Source organism: Trachinotus anak, unplaced genomic scaffold (genome assembly GCF_046630095.1).
Source record: "Trachinotus anak isolate AG129_WGS33_773 ecotype Australia unplaced genomic scaffold, CSIRO_AGI_Tana_v1 ptg000005l, whole genome shotgun sequence".
NCBI lineage: Eukaryota > Metazoa > Chordata > Actinopteri > Carangiformes > Carangidae > Trachinotus > Trachinotus anak.
This window is the reverse complement of record NW_027273856.1, coordinates 14,940,001-14,955,927: the sequence shown is the minus strand read 5'-3', so window position 1 is coordinate 14,955,927 and position 15,927 is coordinate 14,940,001. Positions and strand designations below refer to the sequence as shown.

At 42.0% G+C, this 15,927-nt stretch overlaps 1 protein-coding gene across 1 annotated transcript in view; it reads right to left on the bottom strand.

The window, feature by feature from the left end:
* bach2b (BTB and CNC homology 1, basic leucine zipper transcription factor 2b) overlaps positions 1-7,470 on the bottom strand; it is a 106,306-nt gene extending 98,836 nt beyond the window's left edge. Inside the window, exon 1 of the mRNA XM_071478490.1 lies at positions 6,259-7,470. The gene's annotated coding sequence lies outside the window, so the exon portion shown is untranslated. The remainder of the gene's footprint in view (positions 1-6,258) is intronic.
* Positions 7,471-15,927: the final 8,457 nt, after the last annotated feature.

Here is a 15,927-nt window from a genome sequence, read left to right as displayed (position 1 = left end):
TGGTCTCCCAGTGGCAATTTCACAACCAAACTTTCCAACTGACAACAGAAAAACTGACATGTATGGAAGACAATTAGGGCCATACATGATTTGAATTCTGACAATAAAAGGAGAATACTGAATTTAATTCATGAACCCTAAAAAAACTGAGAGCTGAGATGAAAGCAAAAGTCAAAAAAAAAAAAAAAAAAGAAATCTGAGAGTCAGTTTTCAGATTTCTAATAATTTAACATGACATCAAATTTTTAAATCTGACAAAATTTTAAAGTCCAAATTTTCTTGGAATTCAAATACAAATGACAAGTCTCATTCAATTTAATTTGAGAATTTTAAAATTATGTAGTGAGAATTCAGAGATTCAGAGTGAGATTAAAGTCAAAGGTCTCAGAGTGGTCACCAATCTCAATCTCAAAAAAGACTGAAGAGAAAAACTAAGTCTGAGATCAAAATTGTAAAAAAATGAAGACTTAGGTTTTAAGTCAATTCTCAAAATTCTGATATCAGAGTCAGACATTATGATTTCAAGTCCTTCACCTTTTTGTTTCTTTTTCTCTGAATTGAGTTATGTGATTAAAACTGAGTTTCTGAAATCAAGGCATTATGAGAAAAAATTATTATTTTAATTTAACAATTCAGAGATTCATGAGAATTTTGAGCATCATGATTTATTTCAAATTCCCAGAATCATTATATCATAAAGGTTTTCAATTATTAATCTAACACAATTCAAAGAATGAAGTTGGCTTTTTGAGAAAAAAATAAACCTTAGATTTAAGCCATTTCTTACAATTCTGAGTTTGAATTGAATTTAGTGGAGGTTGAAAGCCATGTAAAGAACACTGAAGCAAATTCTGAAATTAATTAACGTCATAAAATAATGTGGCCCACAAGGAACAACATTTCCTGTCTGTGTATATGACACACATATGTGTGAAATCAAGCTAAACCTGAACTTGAACTTTGTGAGAATCGTCAGAAATCTCAGAAACTTTAAAACAATGCCAATAATGATAATAATAATAATAATAATAATAATAATCTGACTTCTGTTGGAATAAAGTCCGTTTTATGAGAGAAAAGATTCTTTGACTCAATCTGCAGAATTGAAAATTGTGATATTAAACTCAGAACTGACATTAATCTTAAAAGTCAGAACTTAAACACATTTAACTATTTGATTACTCCTAACATTAATGAATTAATTTATAGTTTAGCTTTGTCTTCCATAGAGATTCCACATATTCAACAACCGATGACTCATAATAAATGTTAGTGTTCTACAATTCACTGCTTTAAATGCAACTAATGGGTTCATAGTAAAGAGCAAATTGCTGAGTGTCGTTAAAGCTCTCTGGAGTTGAACTGCTTCCAGCTAAGAAGCTAACTATGTCAAAAACAGCAGCGGAAACAGTTTCAGCTGTGTGCACCCCCCCCCCCCCAAACTCACTGAATATAAGGAAACTAAATGTAATAGCATCACCTCTCCAGCTCAGAGGGCGCACGTTTAAACAGACCTCAGCAGAGCTCTCCAGCTCCTCACCAGTAGTGGTAGTAGTAGTAGTAGTAGTAGTAATAATTGTAATCCAATACAAACAGGTCATTGCACTCTGCTAAATGTTTTCTCTTCATTCACCAAGCGCTACTTTACAAACAGCCCATTCTTCTGAAGTGCTGGAATAACTGCTGAACCCCCTCCCTCCTCCACTCTTCCAGTGTTTTAATTCCCGAGCTATTAGGACCATATGTGCATGGTTTCATTAGCTCAATATGTTTTGCATGGTTGTAAACTTATGGATGAGTGCAGGATGGGCTGCTGGAGTATTAACTCAGAGTTCAGAAGGGCAAGCTCTCTGCTTGAGGCAGTAGGACAAGTGGGTGAGATCATCACATAGGTTTGACGCAACTATCAGGATGATTTACGTGTCTAGAGCATTTCTTTCAGCCAGCGCACACACACACATACACACAAACAGAAAAAAAAAATCAAAACCAAAACAGAACAATTAGAAATCTGCCTGCAGTGTTTTTGATTTGATAGCTTCTTGGCAACTGTCTGCGCTGAGCAGCAAAACACGCAGAGAGGCACTGACTCTGTGACCACAGGCTGATGGGAGCCGCGTCTGGCGGGATAATACAATCTGATTTCACATGGCGAGAGAAAACGCCAGTGCACATCGCTGCCGTGAACCACGGGGAGAAGAAGAATGAGCAGCCATGACATGATGGTGGGGGAGGGCGGGAGGGAGGTGGGGTGGGGAGGGGTCTGGTAGGGTGGGTTGGAGAGGGGGGGGGACAATAGCCCTTGGTGTAAAGTGCAGGATCTTAGATTTCTCCCAGCAGTGCTGTTCCATGTACGCCTCACACTGGCAGCAGCCCAGTCAAACATGCCTTTGTGCTGACGTGGGAGAGCTATGGGAACATGTTTTTTTTTTTTTTTCTCCTTCTTTCCAAGCCAAGACACTGACTTGAGATGTTGAGCTGAGCTTGGGGGGGGTTACTCAAATATCCTCAGTGATGCAAACGATCCTTTAATGGTGTATGGAGAAAAAATCTGCACAGGATCTGCATCTTTTTTTTTTTTTTTTTGGTTAATTTCTTTCAGGATCTGCTTTTCTTCTCTGTTCTTCATGAAAATAAAAAATAATGCTGAGATTGCCTTGAGGAGGAATCCGTCTATGAGCGCAGCATGAGATCACTCCATCACATCCTACTCAAACTGCAATTTCATAAATCATTAACCCACAAGTGCCTGGTTACTTTTGCACACAAGCAGCCTTGACAGGAACTTCAGTGCTATAAAGCATGGCTACTGTGTGCTCAGTGGGAACCTGGAGGTCCTAGCCCTGGACGTTACAGTGCAAAATGGAGGGGCGGACCGGCAGGATCGCATGAAGGATCCTGTTGCCGTGTGAGATTTCAGCTGTGGCTAGGAACCCGAGGGTCTCATTATGTCGAGATCGCCAGAGCAGCCTCGCACAGACTGAGAGGTGTTCCCGAGCTCGACCTGGGAGATGTTGGCCGTGTTATATGATTAAAATACAGTTTGTCTAACATTACCACTCATCTATTTTATAGGACTTCAGTGGGGACTTGCTTAATTCATTTTTGATACCCTTCCAGCTGTGAGAGAATATTAGGGTAGAACAAACTAGAGGAAGCTTGGAAATACTCCAAAATGTTCGGTACACAGTTATTACAATTTCTGGATGAAAGGGTTTTTTCAGAAGAAGGTCGTAGCTCCTATCATTTGGACACTGAGGTCATGAACCCTGGGTATTTTTTGTTAGGGGGTTTTATGAATTTTGGGGAAGTTGAATTGTACAATTAAAAACCTGCTGAGGTAAATATTTTACCAGCTGATTCCGCAATTTTTAAACTTAATATATACCTAAATCTGCAATAAAATAATTAATGATTTCCCCACCGCTAACAGCTTAAACAGCACTTTGACCCCCGTATCATCACATTTACAGGAAATACAATATTGAATAGGTTAAAAATACAACTAGTTAGAAGGTTTTAGAGAGAGAGAGAGAGAGAGAGAGAGAGAGAGAGAGAGAGAGAGAGAGAGAGAGAGAGAGAGAGAGAATTTTGTCCCTCTAAAGCCGTAGTTATTGGTTATTACTTTATGTGGCGCAGCTGTGTTTATGTCAGTGCATCATCTACACAGATTACCAGGTGGAATCAACCTGTTTTTGGTCCGTGTGCTTTAATAAAACAGCGTCTGAAGAACTATTTCTTTTCACTGTCTGGTGAGAACTTTATGCAGGGTTGAGGTTTTTATCACTGACCCCAGTCACTGCTACTCATGTGACTTTGAAGCTGCAGCTCTTACAGTAATGGACGGGGCAGAAGAGAAGGGGAACTCAAAACTGTGTGATGCAATAACTGTGCAATTTTATTCTTTATTGACATTCAGTTGAATCATATTGTAATAATAGGACCATAACCAGAAACACCACACAAATGAACTGGCCTGGGAACAGCTCCTGATTGGAAGGTTTTGACTGATATCTGTGTGTGTTGAGAAATCGCTCTAAATCACTGACTTATCAAACTGACTGTCAAAATACCACAAAACAATGACTCAGTCTCTAAATGTATTATTATTGTGGCCATTATGACACACTGTGGAGAATTAGCTGTCAATTTCAGAGTCATTTGTCATTTAATCCCTTTCTTTATTAACACTGATGGACAAAGGGAAACAATGCATTCTGCTGCAGGGACATAAATATAATGTGTTATTACAGATGATGATGTAAATAAGCAGGAGAAATAAAGCTCTGGCAAATTGCATGAAGTGGCATTTAAGCCTGACTGAGTCACTGTGGGGTTTACAGTTTTGGACCCCCCCCCCCATAATAAGCAGAGGATTGCCATCCACGGAGGGAAGCAGGGCAGCGGGGACCACAGTACAGAACAAAAGAAGGCTCCGTGCACGCAACTGCGCATGAGTGCCGCCGCCATACACGTGCTGTGGAAGCGGAGCGATGTCAGTGGACCACAGCGTGTTTCCATGTCAGCTCCCTTCCACAGGTGACAATGAGCAGGGATTTACCCGCTCCTCGCCCCGCAGCCCAGCTCACCTGCGGCGCTGATGAATGAAATCCTCCATTTGTGTTTTTGATTTTTCAGTGCTGTCATTGTGAGGAGAAGCGGGGATGACAGACAGGGCTGAGGGTGGGGGGGGGGGGGGGGGCAGTGCTGAGGTCGACTCGGTGGCATCATCGCGTTGCATCAGCACTAAACAAAGAGGCCGGGATGCCGTGAGTGCCACCGCTGCCCGAAGTGCTGCATCACCGCAAGAATGACAGCATCGCTCCTCCGTCATGATTCAGGCCGAGTCAAGCACACGGGGATCATCGCACAGTGTGTCCCGAAAGAAGCCGCAGTTCTCCTGCCCTCTTCATTCTGCTGAGAGATGGCCACTGCGCACTGTGGACACATGCTTCTTTTTATTCCGCCACAGAGGGAGCGAAGCCAACGTGGACGGTTTATTCTGCTTGTAAACTTGGTTTTTTAAAAAAACAAACAAAAAACGCATTAAATATATAATGTGCATCTTTAAGGTGGTAACAGATCGAATGAGTCACACCTCATGTGCCATCAAAGTGGATTTTTAACAAAAAAATAAATTAATTAAAATATAAATAAAATATTTACAAAAAAGTGTTCCCCCCAAGAAAACATCCATTTTAATTGCTTTTGCATCGACATGTAAGACCTTATCACCGCCTTACATCACAGCATAATTCACCACTACATCATTGACTCCTACAAAATAAGAGTGACAGGGACTGACTAAGCCACGACTGCAGCAGCATCCATTCACATGACAATGCAGGACCGCGCGTTTATTGAATACCCTCACCAGCTGTGACGGATTTAGACTTCCAAAAAAAACAAACGTGTTCTTCTTATTTACTATCACAGAAGTCGGGCTTGCTCCTGATCCCCCTTTTTTTCTGAAAATAAGGGTTTTAGACTAATGACGATCAAAATACGGGCACTGAAACGGCACCGTCGAGAGATTCCATTGGCTGTCGGAGCAAATAAGGCTCGTCCTTACACAGCAAATATTTTGATGATGTTTTTGAATGTAGATTAATGAGGATCGTGTAATAATCAATAATGAAAGATGACGGGAAAGCAATACAAATTGCACGGCACAACAACAACAACAACAACAACAACAACAATAATAATAATAAGTATTCTGTTCAAATACAAATGAATTTGATGAATGTACATATAGTGACTCAGGGGGGTTTAATGACGCTCCAGGTGACAGGCTCTTTTATTATGGAGCACTCGCCTCACGGCAGCAGCGGCGTGCCTGACCCTCCTCCGGGATCACCAACGCCTCTACTTTGCAAAGAAAAAAGAAGGTTGAGCGAAGGGAGCGCACACGGCGCACTGACTCAAAGCATAACAGGATGTGGTCCAGAGCTGCGTTTCACTCCTGAACCCGCGTTCACACCCCAGCACATTACACCCTCCAATATTCGCACCACCGCCAGAGCTTTCAAGATTTCATGCATGCGGTTTCTTATTTTCTCCTGTTTTTGCTACAAGTGCCCCCCCCCAGCACAGCGAGGAGGACTCTCCCCGGCTCAAGCCCACCGCTGCGCCACTTACACAAGTTTCAACTCGGTTACGAGAGCATCAACAATAGGCTGAGGTTCACAGGGACAACACGGCCGGACAGGGTCTGAGAGGGAGAGGAGAGGCGGAGAGACGTGCATGCCAGCTCACCTTTGACTTAATATCCCGCTCGTATTCCAGACCCCTTTTGTCCGTTTTCCCACGTAAGTTCTTTCACATGATGGCTCGCTTTGTCGTTTCCTCAAAGCCTCCCGGCTGCAGATGGGTCACTTCTTCTCCCGTCGCTGCGACTCGGCTCCTTCTCACTTGGCGTACAAATTGTGTATATGTATAAAAAAAAAAAAACACACACACACAGACACACACATACACACAGCGTCTATGGTTCTACGGTCTGTTGTGTACGTGTGCGGGCGCGCGTGTACGTGTGCGTGGACCCAGCGCGGCGTGCAGCTCCGTCTCCGCCGCTCGTTCCCCTCGACTGGAACGCCTACTCTCCGTCGCTACATTGTTGACATTCGGCCGCTGACGTCACCCGGTTCCCCCCTCATTCACAACATCGTTGGCGCGGCGCGGCTTTGCGTCGGGGCCGGCGGGAAGCGCGGGCCTACTCCCTCCACTGTGCGCACAGGGGCTTGGAGAATCGCACTACGGGCTGCGCGCTGAGAGCCCTCCCCCTGGCGCTAGCGTCTTTCGGCGGCCTGGCCCCTCCGTTCCCTCCTCCTCCTCCTCCTCCTGCCCGAGGTGCACACAGCGGGAATATGACGGTGAAAGATGACTCAAGGCATTTTCTCACAAGCTGGAAACGTGAATACAGTTTGGCCCAGTGTTTATTCTTTTTTTTCTCCAGTCAAACCACCTTAAAACTCTAAGGTGGTGTCGGCTTTGCGTTTTCGTCCAAAACGCCTCCGGCTGTATGTTTGTAGTATTTTTGAAACATTGTATAGAGAAAATGAATAAATCAATGAATATGGCGGACCACTTGTGTCCAAATTCAGTACCCTATCACAACTCAAAAGAAGAAAGGGCTTAAAACTAGTTTTGATTTTGGAACAACTGATTCTTGGAATCAAACTTTTGTCACATATTTTAAGAAAAGCATCACTTTAAGAAATAAAATGATTTTTGTTTTCCATTCATGTTTTAGACACATATGTTGTGTGTGCCGGGTGATTTGGATAGCTACACTCTTAACTACTAGCTACATTTATCCTTTCAAGACAGAGCATTTTATTTTCAGAACAGATTGCAGGGTGTAAACATCCCAAAATACTTTTTTCAGGTGCTGCATGAAAAACTCAATCAGACAAGATATTTGTTGCTATCCACAACTTTTTTTTTTCTTCGGCCTCCTGCTTTAGAGCTCATAATTATTATATCCTGTCCTCAGGCCACTTTGTCTTTTCCATGTAGAAGTACTAGAACAATTATTTCCTTCTTGGGTAATTTGTTGTTGTTGTGTTGTTTTTCTGAGGGGGTGGCGGTTGATTCAGCATGTTTTTTGTGGGTTTTTTTCCCCATTCCCATTGTCACAACTGATCACTTTGAGTCTGTTATTGAGTCAGATCATGCAGATTGCAACTCAGAAACAGGTGAGAGCAGAACAATCCCTGATGAGGATCTCTGTCAGATCAAACTGTTGATTTATTAAATTGCATCTCCTGGTTGTGCAGTATGAGAATCTTTGTTCTCACTTCTGCCTTCAGGTTAAACACAGTTATTGTTCGTTCAGCAATTGATGTTTTTGCTCAGATCTTAGGCATAATCATTTTTTATGGGATTCCAGGGCCCAAACATGCAGTACAGTGCACAACAAAACTGAACACTGCTCTATTCAATATCAGTAAAATACTAAGTGATAACAAATCCTGTCAATACAATACACTTTTATTTGTTTTTAGCCAAAGCCCAAGAGAAATGAAAGATGTTAATTTTAAAAAACAGACACGTTTGATTAATAAAATCCTTCCTCACATTCCTTTTTAAAAATTTTGTATATTTGCCTTTATTTTTGATGACAGACTCGACCCCCCTGGGCATGGACGATACCACTCTTGCACAAATCTGTGGCGAAACGTTCTGTGTTTTTTCAGCTGCTCTTTGCTGGAAGAGTTTTAGTTTTTCTGCCTTAACTTTAAAATACTCCAAAGGTTTTATTGGATTGGACTCTTTGCGTAATTTTTGCAGTGTGTTTGGGATCAGTCACCTTGTAAAATTCCTCTTCTGCCAAGCTTCTTGAGACCGGGAGTCATCTTTTCATTCACAAATACGCAGCCATAGGGCCATCTATAAATGTCATCTCTCCTACAGCTTTTACACTCATGCAGCCCCATCAAACACACACTCCCACCTCCATGTTTCACAGTCGGCACCATGCAGTCACTGTGGTGGTCCTGGCCGGATCCACACCAAAAAGCCTTGAGTCACAGCACCTTCTGTTATTGGTAGTATGGCTCCTCCTATGTAGCTTATGTTCAGCAGTCTACTGACGCTCTTGTTCCCTCTCCGTCTTCATGAAGTCTCATGATCTGGTTTCTTACTTGTTCAGGCGGCTCCTTACCAACCGGGAGCACGTTCAGCCCTGACAAAATCCAGCAAAATGTTTATTATACATGAGTTTTATATACCCGTCTTCTGATTGGGTAACACCTCTGACACGCCCACCGAACAAGAGCACACCATTTCACACCGTAACATGTCGTTCAACCTGAGAACGGTCATTCAGCTTGAATATCTGAGAAAGATATGGTTATTTTATAGACTTTTTATGCAATTAGGCCTCATTAGAAATCACTGGTGCCATCATTTTTGTTGCAATGATCACAGGTAAACATATTTTTTTGTCATGATATCGGCAGTTTTTTCTCCTTCCTTGTGTTTCTTGTTTGTCCCTAGTTTGTCTCTCTCTGTCTCTCCCTGTGTGTGTGTCTGGGTTTAGCGATCAGTCCTCTCCTGCTGCCACTTCACCTGTGTGCATGTGACCCATCCACTCACCCCCCTCCTGCAGTCTACATACCTGTCTCTACGCTCCAGTCTTGTCAGATCGTTCAGTTTGCCAGTGTGGTGCTAACGTGAAGGCCAAACTCCAGTTCTAGTTTCTGTTTCTCTCGTGCTTGCCTGAACATCATTTAATCCTGTTTGCCTGCGCCTCAGGTTCATCACCCCCTGCTGTTTCCAGTCTGCCCGCCTCGCCCAGCACTCCTCGGTCTTCCTGCCAAGCCGATTCCTGCTCCCTCAGCCTTTCCTGCTCCGCCATCAACCCTGTTAACTTCCCATAACTTCACTGAGCCGAATCTTCAATAAAACTCTTTTTGAACTATTGAAATCCTCCCATCGTGGTTCTGCTTCTGAGCCCAAAACTTTTTGTTGCAGTGATCCCAGGTGTACTCACTGTTGTTGCACTGAGGCCTGTATCTTCACTGCACTCCATCTAACCTGTTTGTTTTTACTCTTTACTGCTTTTTGTGTATTGTACTTTCAACCCCCCCCCCTCCCCACTGCAGTGTGTATGTGCCCCGTCTCTTTAAAGTTCCTACAGTGCACACAGCAGACTGTACATGGCAGGTCAAGACCAACCTGTGTTCTCAATTAACTTGTGATGATTTGATTAAACCAAATTTTGTTTAGGAATATGCATCATGTGAGTACAAATACACTCATATTGAAGTCAGACACAAGGGCTCCTGCACAAAACAGGGAAACAAAATTCTCTAATAATGCAAGTCTTCCTCTTGTGGATGTTATAATTTAAAAGTAAAAATTCTTTACCACATTTGCAACTATTCAAATGACCAAACCCAACCCACATACAATGAAGTTCAGGCAAAGTGAGGCCTCTGGGCTTACTTCAGGGACACTCACACAGAGCCAAGGGTATAGTTAAAATACCTTTATTGTATAAGAAAATATCAGAGCAAAATGTATGACAACAAATCCCAAAAAGGGGGAAGAAGCGCAGGCCGGTTTGGACCACCGCAGTGTCTTCCTCAGGGCGTGGTTGGAAAACAGAAGAACCAGAGTGGAGTGTCACGATTCCTTATGTAGACAGATTTCACCAGTATACCAACATACGACAAATAGGCAATATACTACAAGGAGACATTAGTTACTATCATAATTAAAATCAATACAAAAACATACAGTAAACTTTGGTCTTTTAGGCCCCCTCAGGGTCTGGGGTGCTGGGGTAATTACCCACCTTGTGTTGGTTGCTTATCTGGTCACTCTTAGTCACGAACGGTCACAAATTTCTTGGTTCACAAGAAATTGTAACTGTAATTGCATCGTGCAAATACTATAAGAGCACTTTTTTCACTGTATCTTAGGGGTACTATGATGATACGAACGGTGAAGTTCCACAGATACAGTAGAAGGTTCTTTAAAAAAATCTCATAGAAGAAGAAGGCTCAGACTAAGTGACAGTAATTTGTGAGAAAACCAGTTATGTGGGACCAGTTTTTGACCGAAGCAAACAAACAGATATGCAAATGCATGATGCTAAATGAGCAGAGCGAGGCGGTGGGAGGGAGGTAAGCTGGAGAGCTGGCTGTTTGGTTTAAAGACAAGCCGTGTGAGGGAGGCAGGGTTTTGTTCTGGAAGGAGCTCACATCCTGTTTGGACAAGCGAACACTCACTGGAGATGTTTTAATTTCTAATGTAAAAACTACCCCCAGGGAGTTTGCATGTAATTATGAATTATCATAGAACAGCAGACAGCCCCCACTTCTTAGCAGCATTTGCTTTTCACTGGATATTCCTTGAGTGGCATTCAAAGAGCAGCTCCATGAGCTGCTGCACACATTAAACCGGTGATTTGAGATGGTGCTGCCGCTGACATCAAAACAACACCACCATCAGGCATTTATTACATGCATGGAGAGAACATCAAAGTGAGTGAGAGTCAGGAAAAAAAAGCTGAAAAAAAGACAGAGGTCTGCATACTGTATGCAAAGGAAAGCAATGATGCATAGGACAACTTTTGAAATGCAAAAAAAACTATTTAAAAAAAATCTTCAAACCTTAAACATACAATTAACCTCACTAGAATGAAGATATTATTTCATTTCATTTTCATTTCATTTTTGCTAAGAAATCATATCATCATGTAAATCATATATCTCCTTAGTTAAAAAATTGCATTAACCTCAAATAAGAAATTTAACTGAATTTAATTTCCAGCAGTAGCACTGCCTCCTATACTGGTGTTTTCCAGTGGATTACAGGACAGACAGAGTGCTCCAGGAATGAGTCCCTAAAACCTGGAAATGAGTGAGCATTTTAGCAGTTCTGGTTCCCTTGTCCCAAATTTTCTGGGTTTTTTGAATGGGTTTTTAGTGAAATGACTAAAATAAGGTCTGTGGTTAACACAAGCTCAAGACATTTTCACATTGTATTCTAGTACATCAGAAAAGTCAGTAAATATCCCAGTCATGATTTCTTTAAGCTTTTAAATCTCTTAAAAAATGACAGATGCTAACAAGTGGATAAACAAGACTACAGAGGTTGTCAGGGATGTTAAACGTCATCACACTGGCAGGCCACCTTTACAGCCTCGTTGTACTTGCACTTTTGCAAACTATCACTAACTTTCTGAGAGGAAAGGCTTGTGTAGAAGAGGTCAGAGTTAAATCAAACTACGAGTTGGAAGTTTAGTGGTGATGATGTTAGCATCATGTAACTGTGGTGTAGTTAATTTATAGTCAACCGTTTTCTTTACTTCTAGTGATTGTATCCCAGATAGCAAAATGAAACTTCTGTACCAGTTTACATCCTAGTTCCATGGCCCAAGTCTGGCCCATTTACTTCCACATCTGGGTAGAATCCAGCTGTTATCTTTTGGTGTTGGCTGACAACTGGAAGATTTTCTGTGTGTGCACCAGAATTGGTCCAGATGTGTGGCAGTAGCATCCGACCATCATGCTGTATATGGGCCAGGCCTGGGCTGTGGAACAGGGGTCTATATACAGGACCAGAAGAAACACACACATGTGGCCCTAGTAGAGGCCAGATGTATCTCACCATCTGGGATTTAGGCTTCCAAATTCACAAAAATGGTGTTCATTTGTATAATTTATCAAACCTTTTGTTGTTGCAGATCTTATTTTGTGCAATAATCCAAAAGCCAATGTAAAAATCCCACTGGCTTTTTGTCGAGGGAACCACAGTGACACTAACATCCAGGTTGGCATACAAAAATCTTTGATTGGTGCAATATCTCTGGGTGGGCACTAAAAACAGTCCATTAGCCCTAACTCTAACCCTGCATAGTGTGCTAGCAAGACAGCTAACACACCATATAGGCTCCCTCCTTTGTACAAGGCTGGACAAACACTGAGTGTGCAGGAGCTGCCAATGACTCAGCAGGTGCTGAAACAACATGAATGAAAAGTTTCCATCCGGTGGGAATCAGTGCTAATGTGAGCAAAGTAGGCTAACTGGCTTCCATTTGCACTTGGAATACAAATTAAACAGCATAAGCCCCCCACCCCCCTTGTTGTAAAAAGAAAAAGAAAAAAGACTCCTGAGACTTAGTCCCCACTTTTGTAGAACTTTACTGGCATTTAAGCCACACCAGGGAAGTACTGTGGGCATCTTTTCAGTCGCTTTTTAGCATTAACATGGGTGTTGGTCCACTTCAGTCTCACATTACTGTCTTATGTGTAACACAGGACATTAACTATTTTATCCCGCTAGTGACCATCAGACAATAGCAAAAAATCGACACAAAGCCTCTCCTGTAGCCACTGCACTACTGTTGTAAAGACACACACAGCTTTAATTGCTGACTTCTGGTAGCCAAGTGCATGTGGAGTTTTAAAGGTCCAATATCTTATATCTTCTTGTGGATAACACTTTGAAAAAAAACACAGGAAAAGTATATTTGTGGTTTTAAGGACCAAAAACCATCTCAGTGTAGTTTTACATCTCCTCTCTCAGGCCTCTCTCTGGAGCTCTAGTTACAACAGGTCAGTCAGCCAATCAGAAGAGAGGATCTGAGCTGATAGATTGGCTGGCTGTTTTGTGAGGGATATAGAAATATAGCAGATTTCAGGTAAACACTCAGAGAAACCAAATCCTGCAAGGTTGGATGGTGGGTCCAGGTGGGCGGGGCTTGGGGGCATAGCTGAGGGCGGTGACTGCTTTGTTGTGACATCACAAAGTTCCAGAAGGTTTTAAGGCTCAGTTTCTGAATACAGGCTGTGTGCATTTCTCTGTGGACTGAGGCTTTGATACTTTCACAGTATTAATATAGAACCTAGACCTGCTTTATAATCAAAAAACACAGGTTTACACACTATTATAGTCAATATTTCCACACACTGAAGTGGAGAAAAGAACTCACATTTCAGTTGGACTTTAAACATGCTGCTTTCTGACAGACAGTGGAGCTGATGGCTTAATCCAAATGTTAATTTTTTGTGTGCAAAGTAAGCTCACTTTTGAGAATTCAGATGATGGGCACAGATTTTACTGCATCCTTCACATAACTTGAAATAAATATGCATCATAACACCTGTCACGAGTATACTCACAATTTAAAAGTCAAATGTGACAGAGAATCAGAGGTTGCCTGAAATAAGGAGCTAAATGCAGAATAAAAAAAGTGAAGCACTAAAGGAGAATCACATACTGTCAGGGTTTTTTTTTTATTTATTAATTTTTTATATTTTTTTGGGGCCAGAGACACAGTTTGACAATCCAGCAGCTAATCCCCCAGATTAGTGAAGGTATTCATATTCATCTGCATCCACGCAGAAACCTTCAGGACATGTGAAGGTTTTTGATTCTGAAATCGTAAGTGGTGGAGCTCCGAAGGCTGGGGGGGGGGGGGGGGGGGGTGTCTGGAGGCAAAGGCAGCACGGTGTCAAAAGGGGCTGGGAGACGAGCTCTGACCTCTTTGTCACAATGCGGCACTTTCACAGTCAACATCTTTGCCCATGCTCCCAGTGCACTAACTGCATGAGGAGAATTTAATTACAGAGTACAGACTCCTTGCACACACACACACACACACACACACACACACACACACAGTGAGCAATGGCATTCCTGCACTCAATGACCTCTCCTCGAGGCCTTCTCAATAAAAAGGCGGCTGACTAAAGTTGGGTGGCGGAAAAAGGGGGAAGGTGTGGGGGATGAATGAGGTGGTGGTGTGTTGATGAAAGAGTCCACAGAGCAATGGCGGTGGGCTAGCCTGCCCAGCGCGCAAACTATTGACAAACACTGTGCTCTTATGTCAGGAAGACTAATTAGACTTAATAAAAGCAGCATGTGAAATGTCCCCCATTCCTCCATGACAGAAAGAGGAAGCTGCATTTCAGAGGGGGGCCCCGTCTGTGGGAACCCTCATTTTAAGGATGAGGCAATGGTGATGATTGTGCAACACATGTGGAATGTTATCTTTTGGCTGATAGGTGTCAGGGGACAATGAGACCTGTCATTCATGCATTAGGAAGGCAACCGATGCATGTGGTACACTCACAGGGCAGGTACAACACTGCGCTGATCTTATTCTCAGTCAGATTATGCCCCACATGGTTTCACACAAGGCTGATTGAAGTATGTCACAACATCGTTAGTTTATAGTGGCTTCATTATGAAGCTATTAGTTACAAACTCAATCCACTGCACTTATCATAACACAATTATGTTGTAAGATAAATGCCTCTTTCTGTACAGTTGTGTTCATGTGTCGACAACTATTTGTGATGATTCAGTTCAGTCTCTAATGTGAATGTGGGCTCTGTCATGTAGTTCAGTTCCTACCTGTTGCTCCACATCCTCCTGAATCCATGTTCGCCATATGTTTGCATTCTGTGTCGGTGTGTTTCTTCATGTTGTTATTTTACTATTGTATATTAGTGTCTTCATTTAATTTTTTTTTTCCAATCCATGGAATTTTTTTTCCCAGATCCTTTGGGATGATGGGATGAATAAAGTCCTCTTATCTTTTTCATTGTTGATAAATCGTGTACTGATGCCTTTTTGGTTAGTTACCGATAGGAAGGATAAACACATCAAGTAATTCTGATCTATTTTATTTTCAGCTTGTTTCCAAAACAGATGGACTTGTTGAGATTTCTCATAGAAATTTGTGCCAGTGTCGTGATTGTTGTATGAGAATCAAGAAAAAAAACTAACAAAAAAAAAAAACCTTGAGACTTGAACTTGATGTATTCATTAGATATATTATTATATTCAATTATCATTATGCAACACAAGATTGTTTAATAAAATTACACATGTGCTCCCTATGTGCCACTCACACAAAAAGGTTGTACAAATGAAATAATAAATAACCTTCTCCCACAAAGATTTCCTCTTCTCCTGCAGACATACAGGTACATTTCTTGTGTTCAGCCCTGTCGGGATGTACTTGAGTGACAGAGTCAGATTAGTGAAAACAGACTGCTCTTTAGGAGGGATTAGATGAAACCTAATCTCTGCCACAGCAGTTTTTCTATTCACTTGAACACAAACGTACACACAGATCCAGCTTCTTCAGGAGTCTGCCCCATCAAAATAAGTCCCCTTGACAGCTGTTTGCAACATATCCTGCATGAATGAATGAAAACTTTAGTTTTATTTCTCTTTATTCAACATTTCATGATGCTTTTCAGCCAGTAACTGCAGCACTATTCACGGTGCATTTTCAGTGTGGTTCAGTCAATTTTTACTGTGAGCAAAACAAGCACATGTATAATCCTGCATCTGCTCAAAAGCAGTGACTCATAGGAAAAGTGTTCAAAGCAAATCCAAAAGCATGAAAAAAAAGAGAGGAAAGAAGCTGTGCTTAGAATGAGACATGTCGGTCAA